The sequence below is a fragment of the Dermochelys coriacea genome, chromosome 11 (genome assembly GCF_009764565.3).
Source record: "Dermochelys coriacea isolate rDerCor1 chromosome 11, rDerCor1.pri.v4, whole genome shotgun sequence".
Taxonomy (NCBI): Eukaryota; Metazoa; Chordata; order Testudines; family Dermochelyidae; genus Dermochelys; species Dermochelys coriacea.
The window spans coordinates 79,036,299-79,050,686 of NC_050078.2; the positions used below are offsets into that span (position 1 = coordinate 79,036,299).

The following is a 14,388-nucleotide window of genomic DNA, read 5'->3' on the forward strand; positions in this document are numbered from 1 at the left end:
ACCATCCCACCCCTCAGGGCTCTGAAACAGTTTAAATGAACGATACAGAGCCTTGTCCAGATCCTGGGTCCACGACTGGCACCGAGGCCCAGTCAGCACCAAGAAGCACAGCACCAAGCAGGACGAGTCCAGGGAGCCGGAGGCCAAGAGGGCCCGGTATCGCCTCTGGCTGCTTTGTTGTCCTCACTGGATGAAGCAGTAGCGGGGTCTTCATCCTCTGGGCCACCCCCTATCAATAGTGAGCACACCAGGCACAGGCGCCGACTTTCCAAAGTGCCGGGGGGTATTCAACCCCAGGCTCTGTCCCCACTTCACCCCTTCCCCCAAGGCCCCACCCCCGCCCTGCCTCTTCCTGTCCCTGCTCCACCTCTTGCCCACCTCTTCTCTACCAGTTCCCCTCTCCTAATCCCCAAAGCCAAAGCGGCTCTCAGACCCATCCTCTGTTTGGAAGGTCTCAACAGATTCATGAAGAAGTTGAGATTCCACATGGTCTCTCTAAATGCAATCATTCCACCTCTGGATCTGGGAGACTGATACCCATCCTCGACCTCAAGGATGCGTACTTCCACATCTCTCTAATTGCAGCCCACAGACGTTTTCTCAGGTTCGTGGTCAACCACAACCATTACCAATTTACAGTGCTCTTTTGGTCTGTCAACGGCCCCTCAAGTGTTTACCAAACACATGGCAATTGTAGCCGCCTTCCTGCGATGAAGACAGGTGCAGGTATTTCTGTACCTCGGCAACTGGCTGCTCAGGGGCCGATCAAGTGGAACTCCATGTCCGTTTGGTAAGATCTATCTTCAACAGGCTGGGTCTCCTTCTCAACGAGTACAAATCAACCCTATCCCCTATGCAGAGGATAGAGTTTATTGGAGCAGTGTGAGACTTGGGTCAAAATGACAGACAACATACAAAGCTTCAAGCAGTACCCCACCACCACAGCGAGGAATTGCTCGAAACTCCTTGGTCACATGGCAGCGTGTACGTATGTGGTACAGCATGCAAGGCTGAGGCTCAGATCTCTCCAGGCCTGGCTGGCATCAGCCTATTGGCCAGGGTGTGACAGTTTGGACAAGATGGTCACCATCCCAGTGTCAGTTCTTGAATCTTTCCACTGGTGGCTCAACCCATAGAAGGTAAGCGTGGGAGTCCCCTTTGCCAAGCCCCAGCCCTCCCTGTCTCTGGTGACACATGCGTAAGCGTTGGGGTGGGGTGCTCACCTGGGAGACCTTCAGACTCAAGGTTTCTGGTCCCAAGATGAACTCTCACTCCACATCAATGTCAAGGAGCTGAGAGCAGTCCGCCTGGCATGCCAGACATTCCAGGCCCACTTCTAAGGGAAATGCGCAGAGGTGATGACAGACAACACAATTGCAATGTTTTATATAAACAAGCAGGGTAGAACTCATTCCTCCCCCCTATGTTGGGAAGCCCTCAAGCTATGGGACTTTTGCATAGCCCATTCAATTCACCTGGAAGCATCCTATCTCCCAGGTTCTCAGAACGAGTTGGCGGACTATCTCAGCAGATCCTTTCACAATCACGAGTGGTCTATTTGCCTGGACTTAGTGAACAGTATTTTTCAAAGTTGGGGCGTTCCCCGAATCGACTTGTTCGCCACAAAGAGCAACAGAAAATGCCTCCAGTTCTGTTCCTTCCAGAATGATAGTCTGGGCTCCCTTGTGGATACGTTCCTCCTCCCTTCCTGACGTTTCCATTCATCCACAAGGTTCTGCTCAAGATCTGCAGGGAAAGGGCTGTGGTCATTCTGATAGCACCAGCCTGGCCTCACCAGCACTGGAATGCCATGCTCCTGGAGCTATTGGTGGACATCCCAATCTCATTGCCCCTGCTTCTACACCTGATCACCCCAGACCACGGCCGCCTCTATCATCCCAGCCTCAAGTCTCTTCACCTCACCGCTTACAAATTTCTTGGTTAATCCCGACAGAGCTAATGTGCTCTGAGGCCGTTAGGGAGGTCCTACCTGGCAGTAGGAAACCCTCCACCAAGGCCACCTACCTAGCCAAATGGAAAAGATTCTCAACCTGGTGTTCTCAAGTTCACGCTCTCCTGATGCTGGCACCTATACCTTTCATCTTAGACTACCTACTACATTTGAAACAGTAGGGCCTCTTGGTATCATCTCTCAAGGTCTACTTGGTGGCCATTCTGGCATTTCATCCGTGAGCGGCTGGCCATTCAGTCTTTGCCAACCTCATGGTCAGTCGTTTTCTGAAGGATCTTGACAGACTATACCCGCAGGTTAGACAACCAATCCCAACTCGGGACCGTAATCTGGTCCTGTCCAGATGAATGCCCTCCCCCTGCCCTTCAAACGCCTAGTGACTTGTTCATTGCTCTACCTATCATGGAAGGTGGCATTTCTGGTCTCCATAACATCAGCAAGGAGAGTGACTAAGCTTAGGGCCCCAACCCTCCTTATACTTTTTTTATAAGGACAAGGTGCAACTTAGGCCTCATCCGATCTTCCTTCCAAAGGTTGTCTCCCAATTCCATGCCAATTAGGACATTTTTCGACTCGTCTTTTACCCTAAGCCTCACGCAGATAGTTGGAAACAAAAACTACACTCCTTGGATGTTTGACGAGCACTGGTCTATTACATTGAATGCATGAAGCCGTTCCGTAAGTCGAACCAGTTGTTTGTGGCAGTTGCAGATAGAATGAAAGGCTTCCTGGTGTTGTCACAGAGAATTTCATCGTGGCTCACGTCCTGTATCCGATCATGCTACGATCAGGCAAAAGTACTGGCCCCTGTACTAACTGCATATTCCACAAGAGTGCAGGCCTCCTTGGTAGCGTTCCTGGTCCCAGTACTGATTCACAAGATTTGCAGGATGGTTCTCTCTTTCACCTCTCACTATGCTGTTACCCAGCATGCCAGGGACGATGTGGTATTCGGCAGAGTGGTGCTTCAGTCTGTAATTCCATAAATTCCGACCACACCTCCTAGTTAGGGCTTGGGAGTCACCTGATTGGAATGGACATGAACAAGCACTCGAAGAAGAAAAAATGGTTACTCACCTTCCCGTAACTGTTGCTCTTCGAGATGTTTCTCATGTCCATTCCAAGACACACCTGCCTTCCTCTCTGTCGGAGTAGCTGGCAAGAAGAAACTGAAAAGGCAGTGGGTTGGCAGGGTCCTATCTTCACCGCCATGAAGACGCCACTCCAGGGGGCTCCACAGCTGACCCAACGGGTGCTGCTAGGGGAAAAACCTTTCAGTGACTGTGCATGCAGCATGCACATACCTAATTGGAATGGACATGAGCAACACATTTCGAAGAACAACAGTTACGAGAAGGTGAGTATCTGTTTTTTCCCCCCCACCTTCTCCTATGCCAAAATGAGGCAATGTAAATGTACCTAGGAGCCAGGTTGTAATAAAGATACAAATTTAGGAAATAACCTAAATTATGGGAACTCTTCTGAGAAATGGATCTGAAATAAATTAACACACAACAAGAGAGCTGATGAACCAGTAGATGTAATCTGCAGTTCATGGCACACAAATTTAACATAATTAGGGTACTGTTTGCTTTGCCATACTGATAGATTTTTAAATTACTCAGACTTTCGATAAAGGAAAACAAATATGGCATTTATGTTGGGAAGATTTACTGTGTGTTCTTCCTCCTCAAATAATGCAGGTCAATAACGGGCCGGGTTGTCAGTTGGGGAAGCCAATGGATCGATGTCAATTTACACCTATTGAGACTCCGGCCCAACATATACATTGTTGTGTTAGGGAAGAAAATTCAGTAGGCCATATTCTGATCTTAGTTACACTTGTGTAAATCCAGACTAACTTCAGTGTTACTGTAAATGATGTAAGAATCTAACCCAATACATCTTGATACTGACAGTAAAATGAAACCCGATTTAGAACCAAGGATTGTAATGTATGTTCTTGCTGCTTATTAGAGTATGCACAACATGCCTCAGGTGGTACATGATCAGGATTAATCACCGAATTTGGTCCGCTGGTTGCATCATTAGCTTCCCCGGTGCGTGCTGGGTACTGATGGGGAGATGCTGATCCATGCCCCCCTATGTTCTTGCTTGAATAACACCACCTTTTCTTTTTTGCTTTTCTTTCATAGATCTCAGTGCGCTTTACAAAGAGGTCAGTAATATTATCCCTATTTTACAGATGGTAAAAGTGAGTATTCTAGTACTTTACCATAAGATTAGTATTAAATATAGATTCAATATTCCTTTTTTTCTAAACTTATTACTGCTTTGCATAAAGAGGATTTTTAGTCTAGTTTTCAGTTTTATTTTTTTATTCAAGAAGTACGACTTTTACAAACAATCTGTTACTGAGGAGAACAATTGCAGTTGCACCTGAAGACACAGGGCAGAAGAATCTTATATATAAAAACTTTTTTCAACAATGGGTAACAACAGTAACATATTCAAAGTTTTCTTTTTATGAGTACAGTACATGCCTTCAGTAGTAGCTACAGATCTTGATGTAAGACTGTCTTGTAAGTGATATGAGTAAGAGAAGTATAATGTTGAAATTGAGTAATTGACAACTTGAGTGAAAAAAATTATTCTTGTGCTAGAAGAGAGCAGCTATTAAATATAAATCATTCAATTTTGGGCAAAGGGTGATTTACGACATATTTTCCTGTATCAGTTCCTTTATGGTCACTACCGCCGTCTAATGAAATCTTCTGTTGTGGGGAAGAAAAACCAACCTCACTAAGTATAAGATTAAGGCCCTGGAATGGGACCTACAAGACTTGGACTAAATTTCTGAATCTGTGTTTAGATTTTCTATATGACCTTGGACAAGTCATTTACTGTGTCTCTCAGTTTCCATCTATAATATGGGGATATTACTTCCTGCCTTTTGTCTGTCTTGTGTGTTAGTCTGTGAACTCATCGGAGTAGGAACTGTCTCTTACCACTTGTACTTTCAGTGCCTTGTGCAAAGGATCTAGATTGGTGCTACTATAAAGCAAATGAGAGCAAACTCTGTTATCTGTATGCTTAAGCAGGAAACATTCAGCCTCATAGGAGAAGATTCTCCGCTATGAAGAAACTTTACTCAATTTCCAGCCTTTTAGGTTGAGCAGATTTGTGTGAGTATTTGGCCCTGGATCCTAGGAGAATGGGGTAGGGATCTTGGCAGAAATCAAGGTTTTATATTTTGCTAGTTCTGTGATGTCCAAGAACCAGATTCAGAAGAGGATGGCTGTGGAGCAGTAACCCAATTTTGGCTCCCAGTTTTAGGTAAAAGCTTGAGGGGCTTAAGACAGGTCAAGGGGTAGGGCGGTGGGGGTTTCAGAATAAAAATGAGAACCTCCCAGTGTAAAATGCAAGTATTGCGATGAGGGTAAGCATTCTTCAGGAAAGATGCCCTGCTGAAAGTACTGGAAGACGGATCTGGAAGTTTTGATACAGAATTTCTTCCTTAGGATCAACTTGGCTGGGCAGTGCAGGTATAGGACAGGATATAACTCACCTGTCCGGTTTTGGATGTGGACATACCAGGAGAACACCTAGTCCCATTTTTGAGAAGGAATAGGCAGGTTGATTTGTTTGAAAAGCACCAAGAAGTCTGATCTGGAGGGCAGAGGGCTTATTGGGATCACTGTGCTAAAGGATGGGATGGAAACCTAAGGGATGAGAACCCAGGAGAAACACTATTGAGAATTCAAGAAACCACCTCTTGCACCAGAAAGTTGAGAGTTCAAGCCTACATTTCTACAGAATAGAGAAGGAGGCCACTGTCTGGTGGCAGTTTGTCTAAGGGTGGAAGAGGCAGTGGCTTGGGTTCACTAAATTTGCTTATAAATAAAGGCAAAAGGGGTTGAATGGGAGTAATCCTGTAGGTGGGTTCTGAACTGGCTACACGGAAGAAAGCAACAAAATCAGTGGTGGCATTGTTAAGGTCCGTGGGAAGGTCCCCAAGAGATGGGAGACCCTTTTCTGAGACGCATAGCAAGAAGAGAAAGAGGGCTGCCTTACCACAGTTAAATGTGTGTCTTGACAGTTTTATTGTCTATTTTTTAATCAGTTTGTTTTTTCCCTAGTTAGGTATTTTACTTTTTTCTGATTGGGTAAGAGTTAATTGTTTGTGTTTATTATCTGGACTATTGTGGTTCCTTAGCAGATCAAAACTTTAGCCCTGGGGTGTGACTGCCTTAGCTGTTTGACCTTTTTCTGCTGATTTGCCATGGCTCATGCTTACAAGATGGGAGGGTTGTGTACATTGTGTAACAGAACACCATGCTTGCTGCCATTGTGTGGAGTAAGGGCATTCCCCAATTTCCTAGCTGAGTGCTCTGATTGTGTGGGCTTCAAGTCTGCAGCTGAGAAGCAGAGAGATGTGCTAGAGGCTTTAACTGTTTGCAAGGTGCATTCAAATTGAGCACTCTATATTTGCCTTGTTCTGGTCTGATTTTGGTTGGAGCATTGGGCAATCTAACTCCTTGAACTTAGGGGCAAGTCAAACAATAAATATGCAAGATTACAGTAGTTTTTTTCAAGACTGTACAATATATATATTTACTAACCAAAGAAAAAGTTAATAAGGATACCCAATCTGGTAAATGTTACTAAAGATTATGGTTTTGTGACTCCTACTTAAAAATGAAGCCAACAGCCCTGCAAACGTGCCAGTTGGGACAGATTGCAGCAGATCATGCAATGTATCTCCCTCTTTGTACTAGCTCCTCATTGAATACAGGAATATTTAGTATCTCTCTTGTGGTATTTGAAGTCGTCTGTGGGTTTAGCTCAAACTGCCTGAGAAGATGTTTAGGATACAACTGTGTATTACTTTATGTTTTTACAGTAATTTACACAATGGGGCCTCTGTGTGTGACTGCCACTACAAATAAATAATCAGTTTTATATTTACCGACTAAAATAAATCATGGCTGTTTATTCCATTTAGTGTTGCAGAGCGAATATGGTTGTGGGGCAGTAAGATTATATTTTGGTTCATGAAACAACAGATTTATCAACAGATTTCCAGAGTCTCTATTATTAGTGGTGATGTATAAGGCTATATTATCTTTATGGGCCTCTCAGCTTTCATGTGAAGTTGCCCTTTTTCTATGTAGAATGGTAAAATCACCTTTTCAGAGATTTTAGAGAAATTCAAACTTTCTGCTAATGTTTCACTGTCATATGTGCAGAGACAAGCCTGAAAGCTGTGGATCGTACTGAGTTGTCTCTCCAAGGTAGGGCTGAACCTTCAGGAGGGAGGGAGGCCTGAGGCTGGGGTGGAGCCAGCTTGACCTAGTCTTGAGCTCTCAGAGACTTTGTCTGCAGTTCATATCACTGAGAGCAGAGTGGAGAAGGGAAAAGAAAATGCAGGAGCTAAGAAGAAAGGGGGCTCTCATCTCTCCCAAATAAAATGGTACCGTTTTCTCGTGTGGACAAAAGGGCTGGGTCCTCTTTCTGATAAGTTTTTGTTCTTCATGTAGTGTCCCGATGGTTGCTGCACTGTAGGTGCATCTGTGCTCCTGCTCCTCTAATTGGAAATCTTAGGTAGCAGCATCCATTCGGCCCGTGCATGCGCCCTCCCTCCCGCATGGTTTGCCTCGAGGTTATCTAGTGCTGTGCAGGTGAATTGCCCTCAGTTCCTTCTCAACTGCCTTTGGCCTCGAATGGAGTAGGTACTTCTCTTCCTTTTTCTGTGTCATAAGAATAATTATGCAATAGAACCTCAAAGATACGAACACCAGAGTTATGGATTGACTGGCCAACTGGACACCATGGGGAATTGGAAGTAAGCTGTCATGCAGCAGCGGAGACCAAAACCCCCCCACCAACAAAACAAACCAGCAAATACTGTACTGTGCTGTGCCTATATTGCACCTTAAATGTAGGCACATCTGGGCTGCCTGTCCCCACCCTCACCCTCTACTCCCCATGGTGTGGGGCAGCCACTTACAGGAAGGAGGTGGTGAGTGAATACTGGTTTCCCCTTTTCCTCCCCCCCCCCGTGGCTGGGAGGGGGACAAGCTTGTAAGCTCAGAGCCCAGGAAAGCATTTCTAGTTGCCATTACCTCAGGTTGAAGGATATGAGAAATGCCTGATGGCATACCTGCCCTTCATGGTCTTTTTTAAAGACAGAGTCACATTGAGGCCAAATCCCATGTTTCTCCATAAAGTAGGCTCCCCACCTTTCATATGAATCAACTAATCCATCTTCCCATTTTTTCCAAAAACCTCATCGTAACAACAGGGAGGCAATTCTATATACGCTAGATGTAAGAAGAACCCTAGCATTTTATTTGGACAAGACTAAGGACTTTGGAAGTCTCCTAAACCCTTCCTTTCATTCGCAGAAAGTTCCAAAGATTCTGCAATGTTGGCTCAAAAACTCTCCAAATGGGTCTCTGGTAGTATTAATCACCGTTACCAGGTGCACAATCTGCTGCTCCTGTTAGGAACCTGCACGCACTCCACGAGATCAGTTTCTACCTTAGTGATGTTTCTTAAAAATGTTCCCATCTTGGAAATTTGCAGAGCAGCGACCTGGGCCTCTGCCCATGAGATCACTGGAGACGCAGCCTCTAATGCCATCTTCGGCTCCATAGTACTGTCTTCAATAATAGACCCCACTCCGAAGCCGCAGTCCTCCATAGGGGATGCTGCTGTGAAGTCACCTACAGTGAAGCAACCATAGGAACACTACTTGAAGAAGTTACTCACTTATGCAGTAATGATTGTTCTACGAGATGTGTCCCTATGGGTGCTCCACAGCCCTCCCTCCTCCCCTCTACTTCGAAGTTCCCGTTAAGGGTCTCTGCGGTAGAGAAGGAACTGAGGTTCACCCATGCTAGATCGCCTCGAAGGAAACCATGAGGGCACATGCGCGGGCCAAACGGACACTGCAATCTAAAATCTCCAATTAGAGGAGCAGGGGTGCAGATACACCAACAGTGGACACACATCTCAAAGAACCATTGTTACTGCACAAGGTGAATAACTTCTTCTTTTCTTTTCCAGATTCCCACTGCTGTGATCATTTTAGGAGAAGTGGATCTCCCAAACACTGTTAACAAATAGTATCCATCTTCTGTGAATTGAAGCAGGAATTCCCTTTCTCCTAAATAGTTTTTCCTCTTCTGCATTTCTGAATGGTTTAATCCTCCTCAGGCCCATACAGACTTTAGCTATCTTCCTTGCTCTCCAGGTAAGCAACTTCTGACATACTTTTAAATTGATTGTTGCTGTTCAGTGTATGAGAAAATTAAGTTAACCCTTTTGAGTTATAAGACAGTAAATATATTTTTCCTATTCTGAGTAACACATCCCCCTACTTTCTTTCCCGCTCCCCCTATGTATCACTTATTGTGAATTCTGATCATTCAAATTTAGCCTGGAATAATTCACCAATAAAAAGTACTGTCTTAAGTTTGATTTGGGTGGGGAAGGTGGGAAGGTTTACTGGTAGTCCTAAACTCTGGCAGGAAACCAGACTCCATTCTCTCAAAACACAATTTATGGTGGACTGTACATAGGTTGAAAATGTGGTCATGTAGACTGCTTCAGTCTGATTCACCCATGAGCAGAGCTGGATTAAATAATAAGCACAAAAGACACATGACTAGAACCCCAGTTGTCAGTCATGTGATGGCAGAATCTGAGCTTTTTCTTTTTTTTCTTTTTCTTTTTTTTTAAATAAGGGACATGGGAGTGTTTCTAGTCCTCATGACTGTGCAGGAAAAAACTTGAGAATGTAAATGGAATATAACCAATTCATGATGTCTGCCTGAGCCTGCAGGCAGCATTTAGCAGAGGGGGAAGCAGCAGCCCCTGCAGTCAGAAAGAAAACTATTCGTCCCTGTCTTACCACCAGAGAAGACCAGGCCTCTGCTGCTCTACAATCATAGAAATGTAGGGCTGGGAGGGACCTTGAGAAGTCATCAAGTCCAGCCCCCTGCACTGAGTAAGGACCTAGTAAACCTAGACCATGCCTGACAGGTGTTTGTCCAACCTGTTCTTAAAAGCCTCCAATGATGGGAATTCTACAACCTCCCTTGGAAACCTATTCCTGTGCTTAACTGCCCTTATAGTTGGGAAGCTTTTGCCTAATATCTACCCTAAATCTTACTGCAGATTAAGCCTATTACTTCTCCATGTCCATTAAAGATAGACAAGAACGATTGATCACCATCCTTTTTATAATGGGTTTCAACGTAGCTGAAGACTTATCAAGTCCCTCCTCTGTCATCTTTTCTCAGGACTTAACATGCTCAGTTTTTTTTCACCTTTGCTCATAAATCAGGTTTTCTAAATCTCTTACCATTTTGTTGCTCTCCTCTGGACTCTCTTCAGCTTGTCCTCATGTTTGCTAAAGTGTGGCATCCAGAATTGGACACAGTACTCCAGCTGAGGCCTCACCATTGCCAAGTAGAGCAGGACCCCCCCCCATGTCTTACATACAACAATTCCATTAATACACCTCAGAATATTAGCCTTTTCTCAACTGCAGTATATTGTTGGCTCATATTCAATTTGTGATGCACCATAAAGCTCAGATCTCTTTCAGCAGCACCTAGCAGTTAGTCCCCATTTTGTAGTTGTGCATTTGATTTTTTCCTTTCTAAGTGTAGTACTTTGCACTTATTGCTATTGAATTTCATCATGTTGATTTGAGATTAATTCTCTTATTTGTCAAGGTCATTTTGAATTCTAATCCTGTCCTCCAAAATGCGTGCATCCCCTCTCAGCGTGGTGTCATCTGCACATTTTATAAGCATACTCTCTGCTCCATTATCCAAGTAATTAATGAAAATATTGTCTAGTACTGGACCCAGGACTGACCTCTGCAGGACGACAGTAGCTGCGCTCTTGCAGTTTGACAGTAAACCATTGATAACTACTCTGACTACTGACTTTGTACCGGAATGGACCTGGTCATTTTGGAGGGTGTCTTGGATATCTTTCTGGGTTCTGTGACTTGACTTCTCCTTGATGGGACTCAGATGCCCTTCTGGGCTCCTCTGGCCTTTTGGCTGTAGGATTTAGTTGGGAGTGTGGTGGGGAAGTGTGGTGGTTGCTTCCCATGCATCCATCATCCGTGTGTTGCCCCGAAATGAGAACTCTTAGAATAGATTGTTCCTCTCATTTCTTACAAAAAGAAAAGTGGCACCTTAGAGACAAACAAATTTATTTGAGCATAAGCTTTCATGAGCTACAGCTCACTTCATTGGATGCATTCAGTGGAAAATACAGTGGGGAGATTTTATATACACAGAAAACATGAAACAATGGGTGTTTACACTGTAACGAGAGTGATCAGGTAAGGTGAGCTATTACCAGCAGGAGAGCGGGGGGGGGGGGGAACCTTTTGTAGTGATAATCAAGGTGGGCAATTTCCAGCCATTGACAAGAACGTCTGAGGAACGGGGGGAGGGAGGAGGGGGTTGTAGTATTGTCCATTGTCTACAGCCAAGCTTGATGATACAACCACATTTGCTCCAACCCCTCAAACAGACACAAACACCTACAAGATCTCTATCAAGTATTCTTACAACTACAATACCCACCTGCTGAAGTGAAGAAACAGATTGACAGAGCCAGAAGAGTACCCAGAAATTACCTACTCCAGGATAGGCCCAACAAAGAAAATAACAGAACGCCACTAGCCATCCCCTTCAGCCCCCAACTAAAACCTCTCCAACGCATCATCAAGGATCTACAACCTATCCTGAAGGACGACCCATCACTCTCACAAATCTTGGGAGACAGGCCAGTCCTTGCTTACAGACAGCCCCCCAGCCTGAAGCAAATACTAACCAGCAACCACACACCACACAACAGAACCGCTAACCCAGGAACCTATCCTTGCAACAAAGCCGGTTGCCAACTGTGTTCACATATCTATTGAGGGGACACCATCATAGGGCCTAATCACATCAGCCACGCTTATCAGAGGCTCGTTCACCTGTACATCTACCAATGTGATCTATGCCATCATGTGCCAGCAATGCCCCTCTGCCATATACATTGGCCAAACTGGACAGTCTCTACATAAAAGAATAAATGGACACAAATCAGACTTCAAGAATTATAACATTCAAAAACCAGTGGGAGAACACTTCAATCTCTTTGGTCACTTGATTACAGACCTAAAATGGCATGTCTTCAACAAAAAAGACTTCAAAAACAGACTCCAACGAGAGACTGCTGAATTGGAATTAATTTGCAAACTGGATACAATTAACTTAGGCTTGAATAAAGTCTGGGAGTGGATGGGTCATTACACAAAGTAAAACTATTTCCCCATGCTTATTCCCCGCCCCCCAGCACTGTTCCTCAGATGTTCTTATCAACTGCTGGAAATGGCCCAGCTTGATTATCGCTACAAAAGGTTTCCCTCCTCCCTCTGCTCTCCTGCTGGTAATAGCTCACCTTACCTGATCACTCTTGTTACAGTGTGTATGGTAACACCCATTGTTTCATGTTCTCTGTGTGTGTATATAAAATCTCCCTACTGCATTTTCCACTGAATACATCCGATGAAGTGAGCTGTAGCTCACGAAAGCTTATGCTCAAATAAATTTGTTAGTCTCTAAGGTGCCACAAGTACTCCTTTTCTTTTTGCGGATACAGACTAACACAGCTGCTACTCTGAAACCTGTCATATCTTACAGTCTTTGATCAGCAGTGAAATAGTGAAGTGCTCATATTTAAATAGTCATCACTGGGCATGCAAGTTAATGCTCCATTGAGAGAAATGGGAAAGTTCACACTTCTCTTAGTACTGGTTTTCGGCTTTCTGCAGACCCAGGCAGACATCACTATGTTAGTTACATTCACTTAGTTTGAAAGTTTCCTTCTCAACCATAAGGGTTAGAGACTTCATGATTAATAATAAAAAATCTGAGATTCTGGAGAACAAGATTGCAGCCTTGGGGGGGGAATTGCATGATTGTTTACCCACTCAACTCGAGCCCGAATAATTTTTATCAAAGTTTTAGGAAAATTTGAAGATGCCAGCGAGAGAAGGCACCGTAAAAGAAAACTTCATTTGAAAGTGCTTGCCCGACTAGCTATCAAAATACAGTTTTTCAGTTATTTAAGTCATCTGTTCATTTTTGTGCTCATTTTTGGTAACATGTTGGCTACCAGTTGGCCAAAGTTTACCTTATCAGAAAACTATGATCTGTAATTGTGTGTGTGTGTCGGCGAGAAGGATGGGAATGACATGTATTTCATAGTGACAGAATAATGTGACAGGAAAATGTAGGGCAGACGCTGCAGAATTTAGTCTCACTGTGTGGTAGAATACAAGGGGTCCTATATAATCCCTCTGATAGCATGTTATCTGCCCCTGTAGTCTTTGGTCTATGTAGAGGATGATAGTTTACTGTTGCTACTAGTTATTCCTTTAGTCTAATGTGGATATAGGGCCTGTTGTCAAACCTTGTTGAATTACCAGGCATGGGGGTTCAGTATAGTTTCACATGCTATAAACCCTGTTTTCTTCAGTGTATGTAATTTTCTACCCTTTTTATAAACAATGTTAATGTTGCAATGTCCAGCACTCAAAAGTTAGAATCTGTGTGTAGTGTTAATCCATCTATGTAAAACAAAGTGTCTGTATACATAGTCATGTTTATATTATGTTCTTCGAGTGATTGCTCATGTTGATTCCAAGTAGGTATGTGCACGCCGCGTGCACAGTCGCTGGAAGATTTTTCCCCTAGTGTTACCCAGTGGATCAGCTGTGAAGCCCGCTGGAGTCGCGTCTTCCTGGAGGTGTATATAGGTCTGTGCCGACCCACTGCCTCTTCAGTTCTTTCTTACTGCCAGTGATGGTCCTTGGAGCAGCTTCTCCCCCTCTTAACAGCAAGTGATCCCCTAGTGGACTTTTTTCTCATTGTTATCTGTAAATAGTTAAAATCTTAGAGTTAGTTCAAATAGTCTAGTTAGTTTCTTCCCCAGGTGGTATCTGACCCCAAGTCCAGTACTTTGGTGTGGAGCACGCCAGCCTCAGTAAGAGAAATCATTGTGCCGAGAATGGACTCTGGCTCCAGGGACCTTCTTCACCGCCATTCCCCAGCACCAAAGACCTCTTCCAGTGCAAGTGCCTGGCACCACTCCCATTCACTGGTGCTGCACAAAAAGAAGAAAATGGAGAGAGGTCGCTCTCTCACTAAAGTAGTGGAGGGAGGAGGCATGTGTCCCATGCTGGGACACCCTGCTCCAGCTCTGACTCAGCCAGCACGTTGATTCCAGCCTCACAGGAAGGTCTGTTGCGTCTGGTTTTAGTAGACTCCCTGGTTCAGGAGAGTCAGAAGAGGGACATAGACCTTCCTTCTATACCAGACACTTTTGGGGCAGCTAGGGAGCTCATTCCAATGACTGTGCAGTCACTGGCA

At 44.4% G+C, this 14,388-nt stretch overlaps 1 protein-coding gene across 8 annotated transcripts in view; it reads left to right on the plus strand.

The window, feature by feature from the left end:
- ADARB1 (adenosine deaminase RNA specific B1) overlaps positions 1-14,388 on the plus strand; it is a 277,982-nt gene that overhangs the window by 127,992 nt on the left and 135,602 nt on the right. For 2 of the 8 annotated variants that reach the window (XM_043505835.1, XM_043505832.1), the window contains exon 3: positions 4,129-4,151. The exons of 1 other annotated variant lie outside the window; for it this stretch is intronic. The gene's annotated coding sequence lies outside the window, so the exon portion shown is untranslated. Of the gene's footprint in view, positions 1-4,128; positions 4,188-8,980; positions 9,192-14,388 lie in introns of those variants that run through there. 5 more of the 8 variants (XM_038421053.2, XM_038421051.2, XM_043505834.1 and 2 more) reach the window with 5 other exon arrangements.